The sequence below is a fragment of the Tamandua tetradactyla genome, chromosome 13 (genome assembly GCF_023851605.1).
Source record: "Tamandua tetradactyla isolate mTamTet1 chromosome 13, mTamTet1.pri, whole genome shotgun sequence".
Taxonomy (NCBI): Eukaryota; Metazoa; Chordata; class Mammalia; order Pilosa; family Myrmecophagidae; genus Tamandua; species Tamandua tetradactyla.
Genome location: NC_135339.1, coordinates 15,691,356 through 15,697,978, shown reverse-complemented (window position 1 = coordinate 15,697,978; position 6,623 = coordinate 15,691,356).

Sequence of the window (6,623 nt, the reverse complement as noted above, 5' to 3'; positions counted from 1 at the left end):
TGTTGAATGGAATAATCCTTTTTCCTCCTAATGTGATTGATAGATGGCCATAAATATGTGACCAAGGACCAATGAGAATGGGATTTCACATGTAGGTGGGACATCCTGGGTCTTCATCAGACCCATGTTTTGGCAGACAAACTGCTCAGTTGGAAACTTGTCACCATGAACCCCTGTTAACTCTTCCCAGATGGATGTGTAACACTTCAAACGGTAATTTTCCACCATCACCTCCATTTGTTGATCATGCCAAATGCCTTGCTTCTTTGCCAGCATTTGGGAAAGTTGAGATTGCAATTACTGATGGGGCTGCTTTTCAGGGATAAGTTGGTTCAGGGGATTGATGGGGTGTCCTAAGATTTGACACTTGAATGGAAAAGCTAAGAGGGAAGACCTGAGTTCCACAATTGGCTACTCTAGTGAAAGTTTTCAGGGGAGCTCTATGAATGGAGAAAGACCTACCTGAAAAGGCCTCATGTGTGATAGGTTAGTTTAGGGAAACCTACTATTCATCCACTAGGATGCATATTTTAGGTGTTCTTCATTTAAACTTTCCATTTTTTCCTTCCATCCATTTCCCTTAATTCTCTTGCTTCCTCTTCACTTTCAATTTAATTTTGTGAGTACTTTGAATTTATGAATGGGTTTCCTACATGAGTGTTTGGGATTCTTCTTCATAAGTATAAGTACACCAACTTCTGTCCAATTTTGCATGGCAGCTGGTGGAAATTTCAAGTGAAATGATGTACCCTTCACTGGAAATTGAGGCACTCTCCCATCAGTAAATGAGATGCACTTGCTTCCACCCAAGATTTCCATGCATACTTACATGGTGCAAACTCCTTTCACCTTTCCTCTTCAGTAGGCCCCCTCAAAGGCAATGACAGATGGAGAGTACTCATTATGAATACAGAGACCCCTTGCTGATGTAGCTGTTTCCTCAGATAATTTGGGCCAGGGTGTTGATACAGTCTGTACAAATTAGACACTTGAATGGGAAAGATAACAATGTCGACATGAGTCCAACAAATGGCTATTCTAATGAGAGATTTCAGGGGAGTTCTTTGAATGGAGAAATTCCTATCTGAAGAGATCTCATGTGTACTAGAGAAGTTTAGCGAATCTACTGTTTATTCACAAGGAAACATCATTTCAAGTGTTCTTCATAAAAACTTTCCATTTCTTCATTCCGTCCATTTTTCTTCTCTTGCTTTCTCTTTGGTTTCCATAATTTTGTGCATTCTCATTGAACTTATAGATGGAATTCCTTCATAAGTTTTTTAGAATATCTCTTCATCAGTATAGGCTCACCAACTTTTGTCTAATTTTGCATGGCAGCTAGTGGAGACTTCAAGTAAAATGATACGTATTCACCAGAATTTGAGGCTCTCTATTAGGAATAAATGAGATGCACTTACTCTCACCCAAGGTTTTCATCGATACCGACATTGATCAAGCTCCTTTTGCCCTTTCCTTCACATCAGGCACTGTCAAAGGCAATAACAGATGAGAGAGGATTTTTTGAACCTGAACCAAAGAGGTGTCCTGCAAGCATGGTTTGAAAATAACCCCTAACTTGGCATAGCTGACTGGGAACACCTGGTCAATGAAATTGGCATCCTGGAGCTTCCAATTTGTGTAGGCATGACATTGTACTTCACACTGTCTTAGATTCCAAAGAAAGGGTAAATCTAGGATAACCATGTTGAAGGAATTCTCTTAATCTCTCCGAAACTATGTTTAGGAGATTTTCCCTGTTAGGTAATGTAATTCTGCAAGTGAAGTTACATAAACAAGACCTCCCTTTACATGTTTTATCAATGGTGGAAACATGTGAGGTTGGGTATATTTACTCTTATGTGGAGGCAAAGTCTAAGGAGCCATCTCCTAAGTGGAGAAAGCTAAATGATATCTGGACATTGGGGGATGTTTAAGAAATTGATCCCACTATAGGAGGGGCATACTGTCATTCATTATGGGAATGTAAGCCAGAAAATAATGACATATATTCTTGTGAGGTTGGAGTGAGAAACTCAAGTAAATTCAGTCTTCTCTGATGAGGCTATGTCTAGAAAGCATTTCAAGATGTATTTCCCCTTGGTCTGCATTGACTTCTTTGGATGGGCCAGTTGGTATGCAGCTGCATCCTACCTGACTTTGTGCAATGATCAGGGAGGGAGGTGGAGAGTAATGTTATGCTGGGTAAAGCAGTGTCCAGATGGAAAAGAAAGAGTTAGCAATGAGTGCCTCATGGAGAATAATGAGATTATGGTTTTGTAATGATAGGCATAGTGTTCAATTAGACAGTGGCTACAGGGTGGAATTGTGAGCAGATGTTGAGGAAGAGAAACATTTCTTGTCTCTTTATGCATCATTCCTAACTATGAGAGACTGTGTTTACTCATATCCCATGAAGGTGATTGCATGCTATGGGAAACCAAGGTGGAGGCAGACTTAGAATCATCAGGTACATTTGATTGGAGAGTAAGGAAGGGCCATCCAGTAAACTTGTAGAATGAAGTGGGCTCAGCAATGGTACTTAACTTACTCCTAAGTTTCAAATTTCCACTGGTGTTCCAGACCATTTTCTAAAAAAAAATAACAGATGCATAAATGAGAGAATGGGCATTAAATTTTTGCCCCATGCCTGGTAATCACTACAGGTCCTCAGATAATCATTGTCCTTTAGAATATAAATCTTATCATGATGATCTAGTTTCTAAGGAAAACATTCTGAAGTGTTAGTGGAAAGTGCATTTCTATTCTGACATGAGTAATGAGGAACCAGAGGGTTCAATCAGTTTTGTTCCTAGCAGTACTTCAATATGGGCATCTGAATCCCTAGGCATCTCTGGAATGTATACCAGTTCTGCAATGAAGTAACTAGGACAGAAATGTGAAAGAATAGGTAGTCTTTTGTTTCATGAGCACATCCTGTGATCCTGTTAATGGAGATTGTTTCCAGAGATCACATCAACATATGTTGTGTTTGTTCACAGCATTATTGATTCCAAGGGTATGACAAAGGCAAATGAAGGACATTTAGATTTGAACAATCTTCACATGAGGGAGAGGAAGGCAAAGTGACAGAGAGAGAAAAAAAAAGAGAGAAAGAGAGAAGGCTCTGGTTTAGGAGACAAGACAGTCTCTTTCCATAGGGACTATTGATCTGGAGTCCCTGAACAACTCTAGCAGAGGATGGAGTTGCTGACGTTTCTGTCTTCTTTGGCCATTTTGGTATGGGTTTCAGAATGAGAACAAGAGATGTATAAAGAAGAGATAACTGAAGTCTGGATTATCCTCAGAATGCACTTACAGAGGCGGGAGCAACATCAGACTTGGAAACTAGGTGAGTACACTGATGTCCCAATACTTTCTCCCAAAGAACTCCATTTCTCTCTCTCAGTCACTGTCTCTGTCTCTGTCTCTTTCTCTCTCTCTTCCTCCCTCTCCCTCATGTGGAGAATGTTCAAATCTGAATGCTTTTCATTTGCCTTTGTCATATCCTTGGAATCAATAATGCTGTGAAATTCACATTTCGAAATGCTCAATAATGCTGTGAACAAAATGACTGAAAAATATCTGAGTCCATTTAGTCCATAAAGTATGCATTGGAAAGCAAAGAATTACTTGTTTGGTATTATCCATTGTTGTAGTTTTCTAGCTGCTGGAATGCAATATACAAGAAACAGCATGGATTTTAAAAGGGGGAATTTAACAAGTTGCTAGTTTACAGTTCTAAGGCTAAGAAAATGTCCCAATTAAAACAAGTCTATAGAAATGTCCAATCTAAGGCATTCATCCAGGGAAAGATACCTTGGTTCAAGAAGGCTGATAAAGTTCATGGTTTCTCTTTCAAATGAGAAGGCACATGGCAAACACAGTCAAGGCTTCTCTCTCAGCTGGAAGAGCACATGGTGAACATGGCATCATCTAATAGCTTTCTCTCCTGGCTTGCAGTTTCATGAAGCTCCCCAGAAGGTGTTTTCCTTCTTCATCTCCAAAGGTCTCTGGCTGGTGGATTCTCAGCTTCATACTGCTGCAGCATTTTCTGCTCTCTCTGAATCTCTCATTCTCCAAAACATTTCCTCTTTTATACGATCCAATAAACCAATCAAGACCCACCCAAATAGGTGGAGACATGTCTTCACTTAATCCAGTTTAACAACCACTCTTGACCAAATCACATCATCCAGGGAGATTATCTGATTACAGTTTCAAACATACAGTATTGAATAGGGATTATTCTACCTTTATGAAATTGGATTTTGATTAAAACATGACTTTTCTAGGGGGCATACATCCTTTCAAACCAGCACATCCATACTAGTAGTATGCAAAGTAGTGCTCTGTTTTTCTAGTCAGGTATTTTCATAGGAAAGGAGTCTTTGGACACCCTTCACATGCTGCATGTTGGTATTGGAAACTCATTTTCCCTATCACAAAGTGGGGTTTATCTAAGAGCTCTTACTTGTCTATGGACTCCCTCATGATAGGGGGGTTGGGGGAAGGTGGGATTGTGGTGTCTCACAGAGGATATGGTGATCCCAATGGTATACAAACTTTTGATTTTTCGTGTGAATGTGAATACTGGTCTGAGAAACCACCTGTGCTCCTGTATTCTTCTGCAGGGTACTTTCCAAGGAAGCCTGGCATAGGCAAGCATACATCATGAGATCTCAACCCACCAAGTTTGTTGAGGCCTTTGAGCAGAATGCCTTCCCTGTTTCTATGACCACAGAAAATCTGTCTGAAGAAACAGACCTTCCAGAGGGGAGAATTCAGGTGAGTTCTATGTCTTTGGCAGTGCATTTGTCACAACTGGCAGAGGTAACTGACCTTGATATATTTCTCTTTTGGGTTATCCCGGTTATCTCTAATATAATCCTAGGAATGGGATGGCAAATATCTTGCATCACAAGTGATTCTTGCAAAAGATAAATGTTTCAAATGAAATTAGTGGAATCACATGTGCTTAGAAGCAAGTTCAAGAAAAGAGTGGGAAAAAAGTCAAAGTTGATGCCTGTTTTGAGAACATGCCCTTTGCCATGGACTTTATATCTTTCAGTGCTGTGATTTGGGAGCAGATAAATCACTATGGGAGGAGCTGTCCTGTGTGCAGTGGGCTGTTTTGTATAGAGGCCACTATGTATAGAGGCTAGGAAAGATCCTACCTGGATCTCTAATACCAGTTGTGATGAACTAATTAGTCTACAGACATTGCATACAAGTGGGGTTGCAGCAGGCTGGGTGGAAATCCCACCCTTTTGATAAATCATGTTTCAAAAGAAAGATGTGGATTATGGTTTAGGATCATAAGTGCTCATGAATTAAGAAGCAGGAATCTCACAAAGGATCTTTTATTAGCATTAAGAAACTATGCTCATAAACAAAAATGTGTGTTAGTCATGGTTCCTTATGTGCACATAGAAGAGCAAAAAAAAAATGTGCAGATGGGCAAAAAGAGCTTGCTTCCTGATCAACTATTGAAATAATATGAAGGATTATAGAACATCAATCTTATCAGCTACAGTTCCAATTCAGCCCCACTTTATTGCTGAATGTGCCATGACTTCAATTATCAGTTTATGTTTTTGTAAACCTCTAAACAGAACACAGGGACTTAAGCTCTACATTTCAACTCCAGAACCAGTATTCAAGTGGCACCTGGGCTCTATTCGATTCACAAGAATTCCTAGCAAGGGAAATGATGTAGAGGAATGAATACATATGGGAGGCCATGGAGATATTGAAGTGAGAGAGGAGGAGGCAAAACATCTTCAAATATGTGCCCTATCATGCAACCTGTGTTGCATATGAAAGCATATTCACCAGTAAATAGAAGGAAATGGAATTTCTGGCAGAGAGTGAAAAGCCTGTCATTCCAGCTAATCATTGGAGGGTTCAGTCCAGTCCAGGGGTCAAGGATCATCCCTCAATTGAATGTATATTTCAAAGATCCAATGATCACTTTATATTACTTCCCAGACTTTAGGCCTATTATTAAGACCCCATTTGCCTGACAGACAGATGAGGGAGAATAGATATGGAGTCTGTGACTACATCTGATGTCCATGTCTATTTGTTCCTCAGTCATATATGGTTTCAGAATTGGAGGGTTTGGCACCCAGGGATGAACCTAAGGGGTCCCATGAATTCCATGGCAGATGCCCCAAGTCAGAGGCCCCATCCAGCTGTTGGGCTGAAACAAACCCACCTGTCCAGTGTCCCAAGAAGATCCAATCATCTTCTTGGCTGATATATTTTCAGCATGTAAGAAGTCCTTTCAAAAACTCTTCTTTTGTCCCTCTCAACTTCTGTTCCTCTGGATTTGTTTTTGTGCTGGGTAAGCCAGACACCCTGTGTCCTCATGGTCCAGCCTATACAGTCTCTGCAGGGAGGGGAGAGCACTCATGTCCCTCAAACACTTATGAGTCACATAACAGCAGAATCAGGTCTGGGAAGACGGCTAGCAAATACCCCAAATCCTTTCAGGACCCTATTCCAGGGAAAATGCCAGGATCCACTGCATTTTCAGGATGCAGGAATGGCATGGTTAAAACAAAACCCTGAGACTCAAGATGAGAATGAAAGTCAACAATTCCAGGAGTATGTTCAGCCAC